At 35.7% G+C, this 21,885-nt stretch overlaps 1 long non-coding RNA gene across 1 annotated transcript in view; it reads right to left on the reverse strand.

Moving 5' to 3' along the window:
• The window catches only part of LOC116914845, a 294,842-nt gene that overhangs the window by 43,401 nt on the left and 229,556 nt on the right, over window positions 1–21,885 (reverse strand). The window contains exon 2 of the long non-coding RNA XR_004389779.1: window positions 8,083–8,159. This is a non-coding gene — a long non-coding RNA (uncharacterized LOC116914845). The remainder of the gene's footprint in view (window positions 1–8,082; window positions 8,160–21,885) is intronic.

Here is a 21,885-nt window from a genome sequence, read left to right on the forward strand (position 1 = left end):
GTATCTGAACAGAAAGCACCATAAACATGAGGCATTCACGGACAATGACTTTACAATCACTCTAAAAACTCCTTCCCACTCTCCAAGGCTTTTATATAGCCCTTGTCCACCCCAAATAAATTGTATGCATACAACAACATCCCGAATAAAGGTATGCACACAAACTATGATTGTCTAAGAATGCTGTTTCATTAAACTACATGGGGAAGGCCCCTCCCACCCACTCCCAACTCCATTTCCTGGTGCCCACTCACAGCTGAACCAGATCCTGTAGACCCTATGCATTCCCTCCAGCTAGGTGTGCTATGGTACCACACACTGAGAAGGCAGAAATGAAAGACAGAACCACAGCAGGTCCCCAACACATATACCACACGAAACAAACCAATCATAAGTACATTATTGATGAATGGTTTCCATTACTGTCAATCACCAAATATTCATCTCTATTTCCAAGCGCATTCTGAAAAAATGGAATAAAAAGATCGAGGATAATATTTAAACAGTCTTTATTTCAGACTTGTGCCTCCAGAGCCTTTTGCTTTCTAAAGAATGTACAAGAATAAAGAATGTCACACAAAGCAAAAATGAGCTATAGCTAGAAAAAGCACAATTTAAAAGCAGAGTGAAAAGAATTTAGTATTCCATGCTAATATTTAATCTTGTTTCACTTGGTGCCCATATGGCAATAACCTTTTATAACATGTTCATTACTCTGAATTTTGTTTCATAAAAAGACATTCTTTTGCCCAAATAGAAATAAATGACACTCTTGGGGTCAAATATGGTGCATATTTTTCTTCATCTCTAAACTGTGAAGGAAATCATGAAGTCCCCACAGCAAGTAGGGTGACCCCAGGGAACCTGGGACAATTTTACATCACCAATTCTTGTCATGCCATGAATTTTAGTCATCCCAGAGAACTCATAAAATGGTGCTCATTATGACTAAGACTTTAAAAATGTGCACATGTGAAAATGACAACAGAGTAGACAGTCAGGATCACTATTGAGACTATCCAGATGTATTTTCTAGAACTTACTATCTTGACAAGCATGGATTGTGCCTCGAAAGGAGGGTGGCTATCCCTGAATTTACAGAGTCTATTTATGATATCCATGAGTATAATTTAAAGGATTGGTGCATATGCATGAGAAAATAATATTTTTATTTGTGTAAATAAAAATTTATATTTCTTGAATTTGAAGTTTTGTCAACAAATCACAAAAGCATTATCAGTACCAACACTGATATGTTTCTTAAACTTCACTTAATGTCATATTGGATTGTGCATGTCATTAACTTTATGCCATAATATTTTGATGATTATTTTATCAACAGGAAATTACAATTATCACAATTTCAAAATTTATTTTAAAAACTCCAACCTAGGAGTTATTAATTGATATACATAAATGCTTATTATCTAACAATTCCATTTTTAGTATGTAACCAAAGTAATGAAATTGGCTTATCAAAAGCCATCTGCCTTCCCACATTCATTGAGGCACTAGACATAGTAGCTGAGAAATAGATGATATCTAAGAGTTTGTTGGTTGAGGAATAGCTAAAAAATAAAGGAGGGTGTGTCAGGAAGGAGGAACCATTCTTCGATGGGGTCCAAGTTACAATAGTAGTAGAGCGATTTGGTGTGATATTGCACAGTAGGATAAGAGGATGTGGATAACATACTCTAAAAGAGAAGAATATGAAAGGAAACATTGTTAAAGCTTTCACAATAAGATAATGAAAACATTTAACCTGATTTTAAACTTGCACACATATGTATGAATCAGAATAAAAGGACATCTGCCACCTATTCTTCAGATGGGAGATTAATACACAAAATATGCAAAGAAATGTAAAAATCAACTAGAGAAAAAACCCTTATCTCTTCCAGCTTGTAAGTAAGCCACTGTACTTCTAACAGTCCTCAGAGGAAATACAAATGACTAATAAATATTTTTAAAAGTTCTCATCAAATCCAGCCCTTAGAGAAGTGAAAAGTATAAGAACTTTAGGACTCTATCTCACCTTTGCTAAGAATGATCATTATCAGGGAAACAAATGTCAACAACTGCCAGAGAAAGGTATGGGAAAAGTTGAACACTTCATCAATGATGGTTTGGCAACTATGGGAATAAGTGTGTAGGCTTCTAAAAGTACAAACGAAAAAAACCTAAAACTAAAACAAACATGTGGCTTGGCTATACATTGCTACACACAACCCAAACAACCCTATTTCCTACTATAAAAACACTTTCATATTCACATTTTTTTTACTGCTCTATTCACAATTCTTCTAAGAACTAGAATCAGCTTAGGTGGCCATCAGTACATGAATGAATAATGAAAATACTGTACATGTGTATACACAATGGCATCTTATTCAGCTTCAAAGAAAAACAAAATTATGCATGTTGTAGAATGGAGGAAATTGAATAGCATGTTTAATGAGTGACATAAGCTGAGAAAAATACATGCTCTTCAGTGTGGATTCTAGAACCTGTTTACTTTGTATAACCTGATATAATAAATATTGAAAAAGTCCAGGAAATTAGGACATTAGACCAAAGAAGGCTTTAAGGAAAGGAGTAGAGTGGGGATAGAACAACAACAACAACAGCAACAGCATAGCTTATGGTATGGCAGTAATACAAGTATAAGAAGAATGAGTGGCAAGATAGGAAGGAGAACAACAGAACTAATTGCATAGAAGATAAGGTGAGTAAGGAGGAAGAATGGTAGTGACCTACTTATCAATTAACCGGGGAAATCAACAAAAGACAGGAAATAATTCCTGACCAGATGATGCCCTAAAATTGGGTACAGAAAAGTTTACCAAAAGTGTTTGTTTCGAAGCCCGATATAGCTGTCTCCTGAGAGGTTCAGTCAGAGCATGTGAAATACAGAGGTGAATGCTAGTAGCAAACAATTGAACTGAGAAGGGGACTTCCGTTGGAGGAATTAGAGAAAGGTTTGAAGGAGCTGAAGGGGCTTGCAACCCCATAAGAACAACAATACCAACCAACCAGAGCTCCCAGGGACTAAACCACTACCCAAAGACTACACATGGATTGACCTGTGGCTCCAGCTGCATATGTAGCAGAAGATGGCCTTGTTGGGCACCAATAAGAGGAGACATCCTTGGTCCTGCCAAGGCTGGACCCCCCAGTATAGGGGAATGTCAGAGGGGAGGTGAGAAGGGGCGTGGATGGGTGAAGGGGAACACCCTTATAGAAGAAGGGGAGGGGAATGGGACAGGGCGCTTATGGCGGGGGAAAACAAGAAAGGAAATAACATTTGAAATGTAAATAAAAAATATCCAGTAGTTAAACAAAAAGAAAAAAAGTGCTTATTGCAAAGGCTGAGAAAATATTATCGAATGACATATCTTAACTCAGCTTTTACACCATACTGCATGGTGCCATATATTTTAGATCAAATGATTTATACCTTGGGACTTCAATGGTGCCTCAAACAATAAGGTACCCACTATATTAGCATACCCAGTGCCTACACCAGATAGCTCACACCTGCGTGCAACTCCAGTTACAGAGTATCTTATACCATTGTCTAGATATCTGTTCTCACATGCCCATATCCCATATCCTAACCCCACTCGCCCATGTCCAGCACTTAAATAAAATTATTCTTAAAAGTAATGAAGTAGAGAAAGGGAAGAATACACCCAATGTTAACTGTAGCCCACATACCCACACGCATACATACGCATACACCCAAATACACACACACATACATACATATATTTGTCACACACTATATCATAAGCAACATCCCAAGCCACTTTAAAAAGAGTGGGTGTCTTTTTGTTATCAGTTCAGACACAGTAAAGAAAGACCTGCTCAGATGTGGAAGCCTTAAATATGTAAAGAAAATTCTTCAGGCTTTTGATGTGTCATGCCTGGAGCTCTGTCATTATGTTCCAACTACTTTCTGACCAAGAACATGCTGCGAGGACTTCAGCAAGGCATATGACCACTTTGATTTTACACTAAATACTGATGAAGCTAACACATGCAAGGCCATGTAAACAACCTACTTTCGCCTCTTTGTGTCTTTAAAGGACCAAGAGTTTTCTGCAGTACTGCAAAGCAGAAAAGATTACCTTTGACATTCTCGGTGATTGAAATGTGGCCACAGTTGTCTCTGTCTGAGGGATCAGCAGAGCACAGTGAAATACTTCCATTTGTCATGTGGTGCTTTGATCCACAGTCACCACAAAATAGAACAGAGAGATTGAAAGCAGTACTCTGAGCTGCACAAGAGACACAGACTAGCAAAGAAGGGATTCCAAGCTAGAAAAGCCAGAATATTAAATATATATTATATGTATTATGTATTCAGAATATTCTATATTCTATATATATTCTATATTCTATATTCAGAATATTATGTGTGTGTGCATGCATGTGTAACCTTGTGTTATCACATAAAAATTACCAGAATCTCTTTCTCTTTTTCATTCAGTAACACCAGGCCAAATGTATTTGATATCATGGATATTTTAGAATGTATGCAAAATATCCCCTGCCTATTTATATATCACATATTATTTTTTGTAATTTCATAGATTCTTTTGTCAAAACAATTTTCATCTTGATAATGACTTTAGAAAAACAAATTCATTTTCAGATAAAGTATTTCCTTTAGTGGTCTCAGATATCATGCTACATAAGAAACTGTAGCAGGGTTAATTGTCTATGTGTATTGAGAAGCACTGGTGCATAAAACCCTTCAATATCACTTTCAGAGCAGGACAAAAGGTAGATTCATTTATCTGACTATTAAGACAAATGAAACAGAAAGTTGTAGTTATTAATTATACCAGGGAAACAAATTAGAGATAGTCACACTCAAAAAATCCTTTCAATTAGAAATTATTGAAAAGAAAAGAAAATGCTATTCATATTTTCCTAAAGTATTAATAGCAAGAATATGTAACAATTTTTAAAACCTTTGAAATGGAAAATTGAGTCATTTCGGTTTTGTTATATTTTTCTATTTCAATGCCCACAGCTATAAATGGTAGTAACTATGAACTATTCTGTCCATTCAGATATTCAGAAAATCAATGGTCATTTTAGCAAGTGGTTTTAAATTTGTTTCAGGGTGTCCACCTGTGGCAAATAAGTGAGACCCTAGGTGACAGATGCTCCTGGCATTTTTCAATGATGATGTTGAGAATATAAGTCTTTATCTCAAATGTGTTATCATGTTGAGAGAGAGAGAGACAGAGACAGAGACAGAGACAGAGACAGAGACACAGAGAAACAGAAAAAGAGACAGAGAGAGACATGTCTACAAACTACTATTTGTCCTGTAATCAAGGCAATTCCAAAGACCAAGAATATTCCCCATCATAATTATTTGTGAGTTTTGATATATATCACCATCTGTAAAATATTCTAATCTATTGCTACAGTTAGTAATCTCTCAATGAGTTTCGGTTCATGGTATGCATTTTTCTTTTATAGTAAATGGGTTTTGCCAACTATCCCCAAATACCTTTACAATTATATGGAGAAATCAATTTATGGCAAGAGGCAGTAATTAACAGACCTAAAAATCGAAAACGAAGTGCTAGTCTTATAGCTAAAAATCACCATTTTGGTTTGGTGCTTGATTATTTTAGACAAGGTCTCATTATGTAATGTAGATCAAGCTGTCTTAGAACTTGCTGAATTAGCCTATAACTTGTGGATCATCAAAAGTGCCGGAGCGACTTTTATTTGAGAACTTAGAAATCTGCAAACCTAGAAATCTACTGTCAGTGTTATTAATATTTTGATATTTTAAAGAGATTTATTTATGTTTAGTTATGTGGCTGTGTATATGTGAGAGGCCAGAGGCAATAGATGCCCTTAGAGTGTATTTGAGCCACTCAACATGAGTGCTGGGAACCAAACTCTGGTCCTCTCAAAAGAGTGTGTGCTCTTAACCACTGAACCATCTGTCCAGACCTAATTTGGTATTTTTAAGTATCTACAAATTCATTGGTGTCTTTTTAAAAATAATCTTGTCATACACATGAAAATAAAATGCTAAGGCTCTGTTATGTTTTCTATATAAGATGAATTATTCTGGTTTTGTGTTTAAAATCAGAAATTCTCAAAAACTCTGTTGCTGGGGTTCCATTACAATTTTAATTTTTTTCATGAATTTCAGATTTCTCTGTAGCTTCTCAGACCATAGGACCTCAAACAGGAAGACTGTGCTCAAACCTAAGAACACATTTGCTTTTCTTGTACGTAGGATTTTATTGCTCTAAGCCTCAACAGACTTCCAGCACAGTTACCTGAGACATGAGTTAAGTGAAGTTAAGTAGGAAGGAAACTAATTTTTTTGTGAAATTCTAATAGAAAAATACATATTTGCTACTGATAATCTTGTAAAACTCTAATTTTTATGTGAAAGTCTAATTAAACCCAGTTTTATTTTTAGATTTTATGTACAGGGCTTAACAATAAAAATATCCAGTGAATATTTTCTATTCAAATAAAATAATATAAAGCAATTTATATTATTTGGAAATTTAAAAGTAGGTACAGGTACAAATAGATAAATCATGAAAATATATAATTCTTGGGATGGAGCACAGTTTTGTGGGAAATATTTGTGATTCATTTAAAGAAAACTAATTGTTAAATTTGAAAGTATTTACACATAGCAGAACTACTAGGCTCTTATCTAAATCTGAGGAAGAAAATTTTAAAGGTCTTTAAAATTTTTCTCTTGCTTTATATATGCCCAGTATATTTTTGAAGTAATTTATTCCCTTTATATTAGTACATGGGTTTCTAGGGCCTGTTCTGACTTTTGAATCTACTCTCCAAGTTGATATCCTCCTTGTCATTAGTGCTGTGCAAACACTGGGGTATAAAACCCTCCCAATGAATGGCATTTAAAAACTACTGCCCCCTGGAATTTAGAACATAAAAGAAAATTTTTCATCTAGTTGACCTTCTTTTGATTAATTGTGAGGTAACACAATAATAATTTTTGCTTGCTTAGTGGATATAATCTGAGTAAATAAAATATCAAAAATACTGTAAATGTCAAAATAAATAACATGTATTACATTGTCTCCCGGTATTGAGTGTGTCATACAAAACTAGTTAGGGACAAAGAGACTCGTTTATCATGACATCAAAAAGCAGCTTATAAAAGAGGAGAAAGTTTATTTACTTTTACTTTGTTCCTGAAACTGTGGAATAGCCAAATCTCATGTGTGAGATAATCAGAAGGGTTATAAATTAAATGTTTCGGAAACATTCAGTTCAATGGCATTCATGACTCTCCACAAGTTAGGCTTGTTTCTTTGCTCTGTGTCAGATGCAGAGAATGAGCTCTCCAGTCTAAGACATCAAAGTTGTATAGTATATATCATAATTCGATGATGTAATCTGTGTAGTGCATAACACAACTTGATAATATAAGCTATGTGGTGCATATCGCGATGAGATGATATTAGCTGTGTACTCATACAACAATGTGATGATATTAGCTGTGTACTCATATTGCAATGAGATGATATTAGCTGTGTACTCATATCACAATGTGATTATATAAGCTGTGTGTACTCATATCGCAATGTGATGATTGATGAATACATTCATGAATACAAAATTGAAACATTAAGAGCAAGACAAATTACTTTTTTCTGGAGATTGTATTTAGCTACCATAATACAGCCTCAGAAGACAGTTTCTGCAAATAAAGATTTTTTTTGCTCACTGAAATAAAGGATTAATAATTATGAGCATGTTTACCCAGGACAAATCAAATTTTTTGACAGCGCCATCTCTGTGAACTCACATATCCGCCAATAAGAGTTTTATCATGAATCATTAAACTATTGGCTAATACATACAAAAATCAGAGTTAATCTAACAAAGAAATGTTCTTTATTACTGAACTCAGATAAAGTTAAAGCAAAACAAAACTTGGCATAAATAAAGCCAATTAAAGCCTGAATTAAAATTCATCTAATTTGCCATTGAGAAAAGCAGTTCTCTGTATCAGAAAGACTTCTATAAGACAAAAACAGATGGACTTACAAAATATGGCAGTGTCTTGCTTAGTCACAGTAGGACATCAGAAAACAAGCTCTCAGAAGTCTTTTTGGGTACATTTCCTGAAATAGAAAATTAAAATAAATAAATATATGTGAAAGTACGAGTTAAAATGAACAGAAAAAGACAAACATGTTCTGAGAATGATTAGAGAATGTTTATATACATATAGTTATATACATATAATTTTATAATTTAAAGTAGGAGTCAAGGCCTATCTAAAAACAAAACAAGAAAAGAAAAACACCTCAGTGCTCAGTATGGGTGTTGACGAGCAGAGACACTCAGCATAAAACAATAGAGTCATTTTTTGTTGTTTTTAATTTAAAAACATATTTATTAAGATACAGTATAAAAGTCAAAGAAATACATTATAAAGTGACTTAGAAATATAGTATAATAGAAAGTAAAAGTTAACATTCTTTTATGTATGCAAATGTTCCTTCCAAAAATATTTTAAAGTAACCAATAGTAAAGGTGTCTTTCCTGTCAAAATCAGGTCTGTGAGAAGCATCTGGCAGTTTACTTATGTAAAAAGTGGGCATTTGTCTCTTCAATGTATTTAGTATAATGGGGTTCATAATGAGAAGATATCTGAAATTGCTGTTATTGGTTCTATAGGTCAAAGAACAAGCAAAACATAAGTTTGACCTTAACAAACTAATCTCGCCTTACAAGGGAAATTCAGAGGACTGTGATATGCATAGTTATGACACTGTTAGATTTTATTGAACAGCTCAGGAGGCTGACACGAGGTAGGAGTTTTGTATTTACAGCCTCTGTATGTGCTATAGTGATAGATCCACACTGGTAATGCTGCCCAATAGACAATGGTGCATTAGGCTATTGTTCATGACACAGACATGTTTGAGATCAAAGAACAGCAGGAGCTGCCACGAAGCCTTCTGAGCTTCCGTGAGCAAGCAAGGCACCGTGGTCTTGGGGTTATTACATCAGACTCACGTGTTACAACAAATATGACATGTTAGGCAGCCAATATATTAAATCGATGGGCTGTGCCCTTCCCTTACATCTTCATGTGGCTGGAGGATTGAAACAGCTATCTATTGTCACTTGGGTAAAGGATGCTGAACCCCTGCCACATCATATAGACAGCTCCCCATAACCCCATCTCCCAATGCTGCCAGACCTGTCATTAGACTGCACAATGCACATTTTAACAAGACACACAAAGATTCCAGCTGCTGTTTTATGAGCTCATCTCTTTTCCTTAGCTTAGGTTAAACATTGTCTTCCATAATTATTTTCTTTTCTTTTATCAGATATTTTCTTTCTTTACATTTGAAATTTTATCCTCTTTCCTAGTTTCCCCTCCAGAAACCCCAATTCCATCCCCATTCCCCTGTTTCTATGAGGGTGCTACCTCACCCATTCACTTACTCTGTCCCACCTCCCTGCCCATGCATTTCTCTACGTTGGGGCATCAAGCCTTCTCGAGACCAAGGGCCTCCCCTCCCATTAATGCTTCACATGGCCATCTCTGCTACATATGCAGCTGGAGCCATGGGTCCTTCCATGTGTACTCTCTGATTAATGGTTTAATCCCTGGGAGCTCTGGGGTGTGTGGTTAGTTGATATTGTTCTTCCTGCGGGGTTGCAAACCCCTTCAGGTCCTTGAGTCTTTTCTCTAACTCTTCCACTGGTTACCCTCATTCTCAGTTCAATGGTTGGCTGTGAGCATCCACCTCTGTATTTGTCAGGCTCTGGAAGAGCCTCTCAGGAGACAGCTACATCAGGCTCCTGTCAGCATGCACCTCTTGGCCTCAGCAAGAGTGATTCTGGGTTTGCTGGTTGTATATGGGATGGATCCCCAGGTGGGGCAGTCTCTGGATGAAATTTCCTTCAGTCTCTGCTCCACACTTTGTCTCTGTATTTCCTCCTGTGAGTACTTTGTTACCCCTTCTAAGGACTGAGGCATCCACACTTTGGTCTTCTTCTTGAGCTTCATGTGGTCTGTGAATTCTATCTTGGTTATTCCGAGCTTCTGGGCTATTATCCATTTATCAGTGAGTGCATTCCATGTGTGTTCTTTTGGGACTGGGATACCTCACTCCGGATGATATTTTCCAGTTCCATCCATTTGCCTAAGAATTTCATGAAGTCAGTGTTTTTAATAACTGACTAGTACTCCATTGTGTAAGTGAACCACATTTTCTTATCCATTTCTCTGTGGATATATCTGGGTTCTTTCCAGCTTCTGGCTATTATAAATAAGGCTGTGATGAACATAGTGGAACATGTGTCCTTGTTATATGTTGGAGCATCTTTTGGGTATATGACAGGAGTGGTATAGCTGGATTTTTAGGCAGTACTATGTCCAGTTTTCTGAGGAACCACAAGACTGATTTCCAGAGTGGTTGTACCAGCTTGCAGTCCAACCAGCAGTGGAGGAGTGTTCCTCTTTCTCTACAACCTTGCCAGCATTTGTTGTCACCTGAATTTTTGATCTTAGCCATTCTGACTGGTGTGAGGTAGAATCTTAGGGTTGTTTTGACTTGCATTTCACTGGTAACTAAGGATGTTGAACATTTCTAAGGTTCTTCTTGGTCATTCGATATTCCTCAATTGAGATTTTTTTGTTCAGGTCTGTACCCCATTTTTAATAGGGTTATTTGATACTCTGGAGTCTAACATCTTGAGTTCTTTGTATATATTGGATATTAGCCCTTTATTGAATGTAGGATTGGTAAAAATCTTTTCCCAATCTGTTGGTTGCCATTTTGTTCTATTGACATTGTGCTTTGCCTTGCAAAAGCTGTGCAATTTTATGAAGTCCCATTCATCAATTCTTGATCTTAGAGCATGAGCCATTGGTAATCTGCTCAAGAAAATTTCCTCTGTGCCCATGTTTTCGAGGCTCTCCCCCACTTTCTCTTATATTAGTTTCAGTGTATCTGGTTTGATGTGGACGTCCTTGATCCACTTGGACTTGAGCCTTGAGCTTTGTACAAAGAGATAAGAATGGATCATTTTGCATTCTTCCACATGTTGACCTCCAGTTGATCCAGCACCATTTGTTGAAAATTCTGTCTTTTTCCACTGGATGGTTTTAGCTCCTTTGTCAAAGATCAAGTGGTCATAGGTGTGTGGGTTCATTTCTGGGTCATCAGTTCTATTCCACTGATCTACCTGCCTGTCTCTATACCAATACCACACAGTTTTGTTTTTTTTTTTTATCACTATTGCTCTGTAATACAGCTTGAGGTCCGGGATGGTGATTCCTACAGAATCACCATTTTATTGTTGAGAATAGTTTTTGCTATCCTTGGCTTTTTGTTAGTAGATTTCTTTTGGGAAGATGGCCTGTGTGTGTGTGTGTGTGTGTGTGTGTGTGTATGTGTGTGTGTGTGTATGTGTGTGTGTGTGTGTGTGTGCGCGCGAGCGCGCATGTGTGTGTGTGTACGTTTACACAATCAGTTTGCATACACAGATTAGAGGAGAGGTTCAAGTGTCCTCCTTTATCATTATCTGGCTTATTCCTTTGAGATTCTGTTTCGCTGACATTGAAGATAGGTTGACACGCTAGCAACAATCCTCTCATCTGCAGCTCTCAAAGACTGGGCTTACAGGCAGTCATATGTGTAGTCATATATAGAGCTTTGTAACAGTGCTAGAGGTTTGAACTCAGGCTAAGAGAATCAGTTTTCTTCAGGGATGTATTTTCTGATATTTATGAAGTCAGCTTTAAAGATATACATAAGATATACATATATAAGCAATATTAAAGAGATTTAGGAGATTGTATTTACACACACACACACACACACAGAGTTGCGACAGACAGTTGTTGCAAGGTAAGAATTGGGAGGGAAGAAATGTAAATACAGTTCTTGCGTTGAAATTATAAAAAGTAAAAATAATTCAAAAATATGTTTTACCAGTTTGTCCTTTGCCTTGCAGAAATTGAAGCACTGCCCATGATTATGTTGATTGGTTGCACCATTAATATTTAAACTGGATTGTGTTTAAAATTGAATAAAATGTGATCAATGGAGCTAAAGAACAGACCTTTATTTGTTCAGTATTTCATTGAAGAAATATGACTTAAAAAATAAAAGAATTATTTTAAGTTACCGACCTTCTAGAATGATGGATTGTAGGTACTGTTTTTTTTTTTTCTTACAGAAAAACCACTAAGGTGAGAGAGAACGTTTGTCACTTTAAATGCAATTTGAAATAAAATCCTGTAAGTTGAAAATCTAAATTATTTTTAAACCTGCTGATCAAACTTTATAATGCCTCGATAGCACCCTTTCAGACAGCCAAGAATCTGAAGAATTTCTGAAGATATTTGGGTTAATAGACTATTATACTAGTATGAACTTGCACTTCCATATATTAGAATTGTAAATAGGAAAAATGTTTAATGATTCTGTAGAACAATGAATTTTAAAATAATTAGCCAAAGGAATGGAAGAGTGTCAGTGAATTGATATTTTAAAAGTGTAGGAATCAGCATTTTGACATCTAATATCAAATATTCTTTGAATTAGTTGATTATATAATTTTATGTTGGGCATCGAGTCATTGGAAAGAATTGAATAGGGCTTAATTTCCACGTAATTCTATATTAGTGAGTATAGTCAAGTGTTTAATGGTATTTAATGATTTCTATTATTATAAAGAAAATTCTACACGGGCAATATTTCTAAAACCTTTATATTTGCTCTGAGAAAGTAAATCTGATAGTACTTGAAATCTGAGAAATACCTTTGTAATTTATGATCCACATATTGTACATAGATAATACATTAAAATAATATTTGAATAAGATATTTGAGATGGCAAAATTAATAGAGTACTTCAACCCTTGTTATTCTAAGTTTGAGGGATAATCATTACTTCTAGAAGGAAAAGAGAATAAAATATTTAAAAAATAAACATGCATATGCTCATATGGATTTCAGTTTTCATACTGAAGTTTAACATAATAGAATATTAATGCATTTTTTCAAAATAATTATGTTTGGAAATGGTTACTAGACTATGACTGCATAGTTGGAGGTACAAAAGCAATGTTCAATTCAGATGCTGCTGAATGCTGTCGGGTGGAGTGCTCTGGTCTCTCAAGAGAAAATAGATTGTGCAGAAAGCAGTTAACTGTCTCAGTTAAGATTCAAATGCCAGTGGTGATTTTATTTGGTATTTTATTGCTGTGAATAAAATGTAACTTGTGCTGCAACACCATTGTTTATTTTGTACATGGATGATTCTTTTAATAATAAAATAATCAGTATGTAAGTATAATAGTAAGCTTGTCCTAAATAGTGTATTGTCATTAGCAAAATGGTTTTGTTTTGTGTAGTGTTGTTGTTGTTGTTTTTATTTGATTTCATTTGATTTAGTTGCCATGCTGGTTATAAAAGTCAAGGCATCAAACTCACTTGCTAGGCAAGCACTCTATCGTGTAATATATCTTCTAAACAAAATTTTTATAAAACACCGTATTAGTATTATATTGATAATACCCTCACAGGTTTTACCCATTTTCTGAACTGAATTGAGGATTATGGAAATGAAATGATTTCTTTAAATGGTATGGCCATCAGTGGTTCCCATGGGAACTGATCCCAGTGTGCTGGCACGGCTTACTATTTTTCCCAATGTAAGAATTTCCCAGCAAGAATTTTAAAAGTTAATTGATGTAGTGTAGTTATAAATATGAAATGATTGGACTTGGGATTTTTTTCTTCTTACTAAAATTTTAAATCATATAAACATTTATTTCAAGTAACTCTCTAGGAGAACAGTCTTCCTTCAGTTAATAAAGATTATTTGACATTGATTAATCTTCATGATGGAGACTGATTTTTATTTACTTTTCATTTATTTATTTTTATTTTTATTTGTGTGTGTGTGTGTGTGTGTGTGTGTATGAAATACTATGTTTTGCTGCTCTCCTTAAAATTTCAATGTTATTGTTAATCTGGGTAAAAGTCAAGTGCTTCCCTGCAAGTACAAAGGAAGGTATATATGGTGTCTATATCTAATACAAATTGCTATGGAGAATGCTATCAAGCCGAGACCCTTCCAAACAAATGAGAATTGCCTTTCCTTAAAGCAGTAAGGTAGTTTCCTTAGGAGAAATGAACTCCCTGGGGAGACAGAGAGATTCAAATGCCATTGTGGGTTGCCATGGGATATTATTTTACAAGAGCATTTGTAGAACAGATGGAAGAAAGCTAAATAAAGTACAAGCAGGTACGAAATGAGAAGTTTTCTATTTAATTTGCCATAAACAGTAGAAAGACCTGCACATGGGTCTACACAGAAAACATCCCTTCTGTCATCACAAATTGCACTTGCCATTTGGAAACACGTCTCATAATTGTAAACTTCATTTGTTTTAAAACTGGAGAGAGTCGTTTTCGTAATGGCATCATAATATTCCTCAAAGAAACAATTTCTAAGAGCTGATTGCAGGAAGCAAATTAATAGCTTATTTCACTAATATGGAGGTATACTTTGCTCTTTCGTGTGATTATAGGTAAACAGAAATAGGAAACTATTATTGAAGGCCTCAAAAGCTGAATTGAAAACACCATTAATAAATCAAGGGAATAGCCAACCATTTAACCTTCTAGTGCTAATGGTCCTGTTTGTGAAACTGTTACCTCTGACGGCTTCTCAGAATAAGCTTATGGATATACTATAAAGTAACCAATGTTTTAATTATGATGACAGCCAAGAGACCCAGGGATAATTAAATAGTTTTGCATACAAACTATTTTTTGCCTACAAATGTAATCTCATACCTGAAACCTGTATGCTGAATGCCTGTGGTTCCTCCGTGGACATTTCCATTAAGAAGGCAAACATATTTTATAGCAATGTATTGACTCATTCATCTCCACCAGAAAAATTCCATGAAACTAGTCAGTTGTGAGCCTTGTGTGCAGATATAAATCTTTCTATTGCTACTTGAAAATTACCAACTTCAAGCATTTACAAACCCATCATAGAGTAACCAATAGGAGATGGTAAGTAAAAATTGCATTACATGGTGTACTAGCAGTACTCATTGTGGTGATGAAACAAAAGTCATGTGACTTGATCCATCCCATCCACACTGCTAATCCTGTGCAGATCTCATAGATAGCACTTGCTCTGCAGTTCGTACTTTGAAAGGTCTGCCTTGGTGGGGGAAGTTTAGAGTGGCCTAGATGGTCCTATAACTCAATGGAAAAGTCCGTGTGGCTTCCCTTTGGAGGACTTGCACGTAACAGTTATACATTGAGTTTGCTCTCCAGCTCAGCTTTCACCCAGAATGAAGCCTGTACCTTATAAGCACTTTTCGTAATTATTCTTTTTCAAATGCTCATAAACTGGTATAAATAATAAGTAACATTTCAACTGACTCAAAATCATTACACAATGTATTTTAAAGGATTCGTTGCACTGAAGCATAGGAACATGTGCAAATACTAACATATAGATGTGAAACAGAGACTGAAATGTTACCAAAAGAGAAAAGATACAAGTATAACTAAGTGAATTCTAAAGTCTAAAAATTAATCACATAATGATAACATCACTAAAAATAAGTGACGAGGTGTTTGAAAGGACTGATAGAAGCATAACCCGAAAGATAAATAAAATCTGAGTACTAGGTGTGTTCCCGCAGAATGTCCAGCAGCCTCCAGCCATAGGTATTTTACATCTACAGAACTACCAGTGGCTTTCCATTGACCCAGAGGAGCTCTTTTGCTTTTTTACCAAAAGGACTGACAGTAGAGGCGGTCTAAAGAGGTTCTGATTCAAATAACCACTTAATATTGCCTTTATGCCTAATATTTTCTATGAACAAATACTGTATGAAGATTATACTTTTTGTGTATACATTATTTTTTAACCATATTGAAATGTTCCTAATGGTTTTTCCTAAATTTAGCAGTGTCTCATAAATAGGAGACACTCAAGTCAAACTTTTTGACCCCCTTCCTTATTCAGAGTATTCATGGCATGAATGATTTTGGGACCATTTATGAATATTTTGACTTTCTAAAATCTTTGTGTTGTATTATGATGGAATTTGATGAATCGATGCAGATGTGCAATTTTACTATTGTTTCTCAATTGCTTTCTAAACACATTACATCAGGGTAGTTATTGATTTTTTTACACTGCCAGGAGCAACCGATTGTTTGCAAGTACTTCTGAAATCTCAAGGGTTATCTTAAAACTCAGGTAATTTTCATTATGCAAAAGTGCATTCTCATTCACAATCTTAATGCTTGCTGAAGGCAGCGTTGCCAATAGAGACATTTAGTCCTCGAAGAGAATGCATACCTACTTGCATTTTCTCTGCTTTATATTCTCGGGTGGCGAACATGTGGCTTAGTGAGTTTCAATTAACATATGCAGGCTACTGTCATTATTTAATGTATCCCTTCTGAGCATTGGAGATCAAGGAAATTTCCTGATTTGTATTGTTCAGGCTCTTTATCAGGTCACTATCTCATAAATACCACAGGTTACGGTGCAGTGCAGGAATAGAGATAAGAAATACAAATGCCTAATAGCATTGACCATTTAGGAAAAAAACAGGAGGGTTATGTACAGAAGAAAAACAATTATTTTTGCCTCATTCTTTACAAAACTCATTTGGACTTCTGTTAGCATCTGGAATTGGTAACAAGTGAAACAAGAACACAGGGTTTGAAGTGTGCCTTACACAGTCCCTGCACTCATGACTCTCTACAGCTCTGCTTATCTGCACAATGCTATACAAGCTTGGGTTAGTCAACATAGCATCTGGATAGGGTATGTACCCAGGAGGCTTTACCTATCACAGAGGGTTAACTAGCAAGTAATGATTATTAGAAGAGGGGTGACAACTTTCTTAGTGGTATAGCCACAAATAAGCTACCCTTTCCATGCTCAGGCAAGAAATTTATATTAAACTCAGTGTACTAAGCTTGTATTAAACTCATAAAGAACCCATGAAAATAGGGAAAAGGCTCATTGAGAAGAAGAGTTCCCATGGGAGAGGGAAGGGGAGCATAGAGGAGGATGGAGAGTGAAAAGTACAAGGAATCCTTGTATAAATAAGGGACACTACCAAAGAGTGTAATATGTTTGTTAAACATATGTGCTCATCGCTTGGTCTTCAGTATCATTGTGGATCCAGAGATGGTGGAACGTGAGAAGTGAAGCCTGTTCAATGTCACTGCCCTCTCATTCTTGGAATTAATGCAGTTCTCATAGCACCCCAGTTAGATCCTGATGGAATGGATTGCTATAAAAAGCAAGGTTGGCTCCCATCCTGCTGGTGTCCTATCTTTCTATGTGATGTCTTCTCCATGTTTTCTTATCACTGTGGTTCCGCACTCTAGTTTAGTTTTTTCGACTTTACTACAAGCTGAAGCTGAAGAAATGGGCTCACGCAGTCTTGGATTGCAGCTTCAATCTGCGAGGCAAAGAAATCTCTTCCAGGTTTTCAGTATATTTTTCACAGAAAAAGAAAATGGACTATACATTTTGTCACAGAATTGCTCTTAGAAAAGCACAAAATTCCAAGCTTTTATTTCTACAAGTATCTAAGATATTAGCAAATTTACCTTTATCTGAATGGTAACTGTCAGGAATAGGTAGAATAATGGGTATCTTTGATATTTACTCTGTATTTTCCTATATCCTTTGAAAATTTTCCATGCAGACTTCATTGGTTTCAATCATTATCTATGCTTCTTCTTTTTCCTGTACATAAAATACTAGTTAATTTTCACTGTCAAGTTGATGGGATTCAGATCATCATGGAAACACATATCTGTATTTATGAGGTTGCCCTGCAGGGAGGCACTTACTGAGGTCTTACTGAGAAGTAAAGGTCCACTCTAAATTTGGGAGATACTTCTCAGGATGGAGCTTACAGTGGATGCCAAAGAGGAAATACTATTTAAAATGTTGGAAAATATCCCTTACTATCCCAAATCTTTCTAATCAGACTGTTTATTTTTAACTCCTGCATCACTCTGTGTGACAGGAGGCTCACAGATCGCCTGCACCTTTGATGTGAGTGAGCACCCTTCACGATGGATAATTAAAACCTTTATAACAACAGTAATTTCTTCTCTTGTTTTGAAGTTCTCCACGAAAGTTCCTATTACATCATTAATGGTTTCTTTAATCAGTAATAGAAGCAGGAGAGAATTGCCTATGTAAAGATTTATATGACACATAGGAAAAAATTCTATAACTACAATATTTGCTTCATCATTTGTAGCCAATGATGGGGACTTTAAACAGGTGGTTTTGTAGAAAAGGATTATCATTCACATTGTATCTTTGTTCCTAGTTTAGTCCTTGGACATAGTTAAAGTAAAGCTACTTAGATAAGTAACAAAAATTTAATGATTGCACAAAGAGTATGAATATAGTTATTTCTTTTAGAAGATACTTTCAAAGTTTAAAACATAATTTTTCTTCAGTCTTAAATTACTGGCTAGGTGGAACTCAGAAGCAATTTTTAAACTTTCACTGCCTTTTTTCTTATATCATAAGTCAGTCTGCCACTCCAGTGCATATAGCTATTAGTATCTTAAAGATGCATAGGGGTTCTCAAGAAAGGAGAGAAAGGAGCACAACTCAATATAGGGAGGTACCACAGGACTTACAGAACCCAGGTCAAGAAAGGAAGTATCTATTATCAGGAAGTAAACTGCAAGCAAAAGAATATTAATGTATTAAACTAGATTCGCTTTCAAAAGTCATAACCTGTTATTTCTGTGTTGTATGCAGTATCTTGTACATGCTGACTCCACCATAAATTTCCCCTGGCATCAATTATTCCAGCCTGTTAAAGTGACCTACTTCCCTGGGGGAACCAGCAGGCATGGAAAACCAGAATGGTGGGGGGAAATGGATTTTGTTTTTGTTCTATGGGATTTTTTTTGGGAGGGGCATAGAGTTTAACTACATCTAAAAATAAATACGCCAGTCTAGAAGCTGGTGCAAGTTCAATGCAAGTGTGGCATAGGACTATTCTAATTATAGATCATTGAGAAACAATGATCATTGAGAAATAATCTCCACATTGAAACCTTATGGAGTCCAAGGACATGGAACAAACTATCTAACCAAACAATTTGTTCAGCTAAAGAAAACAGAAACAATGCTTCAAATTCAAATCAGGTGACAGGTTACACGAAAGGACACTGTTGGTTTAAGATCATCCACTTTGACTCAAATTGCACAGCTCCCGTCATCCACTTAAGCACGTTTAGTGAATGTGTAACCGGCATTGGCTTTGTATTACTTGTGCTATGGTTTGCTACTTTCATTGTTTGGTGGTACAAGGCACCAAACTCACAGCCTTGTAAATATTAAATGATCTGCCACTGAGCTTCACATCAATGACCTCTTCTTAAACACTTGTCAATTTAAAACTATGAGTATTTCCCTAAAAACTTTCATCCTAGTAGAAGCATTGTACAGAAATACTCCTTATATCAATAGGAGCACTATTTTGTTTAGGCTTGTGATGTTTAATGTATTTTATGCTGTTATGAGAATAGAACATGATAGACGACAACTCTCAGTGGTGAGTTTTTTTCTCAGCATTTTACCTATGCTATGGATTTAAAGGGGTAGTCGCCACGTTGAAGACTATAACCTTTGTTCCGCATCTGTATTAACAAATCCAGGAAAACGATATTAAACTTAACCAAAACAACGAACTGTTCTCCAGCTTAAAAAAAAAACAACTTGGTAAAATTAATGCTTCGTCTATCATGCAACATCAGCAGAGAAAATACTTTTAAGAGCAGCAAGAAAATTTAGCTCTCAGCATGATGTCACAGTTCGGATCAAATTCACTGGGTCAGTGTCTAATAATAACTTCTCTTGGAGATTTTTTTAGAATACATCAAAATCTATGCTTCTAGAAAAATGTTGCCACATAAATCAAGAAAGAGATTCTAGATCATAACCCTGAGAGTTATATTTAGTATTTTTTAACATTGTAAGGGTAAATTCTAACATTATGCTTAATCGTTTGTACTATTTCCAATTTAGGGGGGGTGGATATTTCCCTTTTTCACTAAAACTAAAATTATTAACTCTCTCTCATACACACACCCCACACACAACTAATCAGGGAAAAAACTGTTACAATTAATTAAATTTTTAGTGCTTTGGAGGAAATGGCTGTGACAGGAATGTGAAGGCTAAGAGCTGAATCTGTGCCTAGCTCTGAAGGCTACGTCAGAAGCTTACACTAGGATTATGTAGCTTTGCTGTGTGTTTCCTACTTTAGCAGTGCAGAGTCAAGGGTAAGTGTTTGTCCAAGTAACCAAAGCTAACAAAATGGGCATTGGACAGAAGAGAGCACCGGGTGCATTTGAACTTCATTATGTGACTAATCGAACCAAATAAGGAAAATCATTCATAGGTATTTTTCATCTAGATTTTAATTTTTATATTGAACCCTGACATGACCAAGGTTTTTCTATCTCTGAAATTACTTTCTTTTCCTTTAATTCTGAAAAGTAGAAATGTCTGTGTATGAACAGAGCCAACGATTATGCACACTGTAGGCTACTGAATCCTAAGAGAATGCATATCACAAATTAGTAAATTGTCCCCAGCACTGGCTAGGCTTAGTCTATTTTTAGCAGGTTAGCGCTTCCACCTTGGTTTGACCTAGAGACAAATCGATCTTTCTGATTGTCAAGACCATGTTAATAATAGCTGACCTTTCCTGCGCATGAAACATGTCAGACAATGTTAGAAAAGCTTTACGGACATTAGTTTCAACTACTCTTTTCCAGACACCATTAGGAAGGTCACCGTTAGTACCCTGACTTCATCAAGGGGGAAACGGATGGGGAGAGTCAGGTGCTCCTCAACCAAGCACAACCTTGAATGCACGCAACTCAAAATCTCTAGAACATCCATCGAGAATATTAAAGAGAATAGCCCTAGATTAAATAGGATATTATTGTTATTATTATTATTATTATTATTATTATTATTATTATTATTAGTTCAATATCATCCTCACAGCCTAAGGCAGATTCAGTATTGCAAGCCCCTTTGTTTAAAAAATAGCTACACCAATGGACAATTGTAATCAGAAACCATTGATTATTTTCCACAATGCAGAATATAGTGCTGTGTAGCCTGCAACATATATTATGACTTTATCTTTGTCTTCACAGATATTGTAGGGAACATGTATCCTTATAACAGGTGGACGAAAACCAAATGATAATTAATGTAAAATGATACGACTTGTTTATTATTCTTGTTTAGGAGTTGGTTGCACAAAGTGAGTCTTTAGTTCTGGGAAAATAACAGAAAAATCTCTATTTCACCTGTATACAAAGAAGCATTTCTCAGTTTTCCAGTGAAAGCATTAAATGAAAGCTTAGGAGAAACCTTTTTTTCTTCTCTTCTCTATTAATTTGACATTTACTTATTGTTTGGTTCACATGTAAGTCTATTCCTTCAGGACAACCTGAGTTAAAGACACAGAGACTTCAAATCACACCCTAAGAGATTTTGTCCACAAACAGCATTTAAAAGAATTAACCTGGGTTAGGGTAAGATCAATCTGTTGTAAAAATCAGATGTTTTTTGTCTGATGTTAATTGTGGCCAATCTGCACTTTGCAAAATGAGCAGATGCTACTGTCCTACATGAGACATGGTTCTAGAATTTGCTCTTCTAAGAGAGATAAAGAGTTTTAAGTGCCTGTGAGATAAAGATTAAAGATGGCTTCGATGACCAGAAGGGAAGTGAAGGGCAATCGACACTGAGAACTGG

The sequence above is a fragment of the Rattus rattus genome, chromosome 13, assembly GCF_011064425.1.
Source record: "Rattus rattus isolate New Zealand chromosome 13, Rrattus_CSIRO_v1, whole genome shotgun sequence".
In the NCBI taxonomy this organism is placed as follows: domain Eukaryota; kingdom Metazoa; phylum Chordata; class Mammalia; order Rodentia; family Muridae; genus Rattus; species Rattus rattus.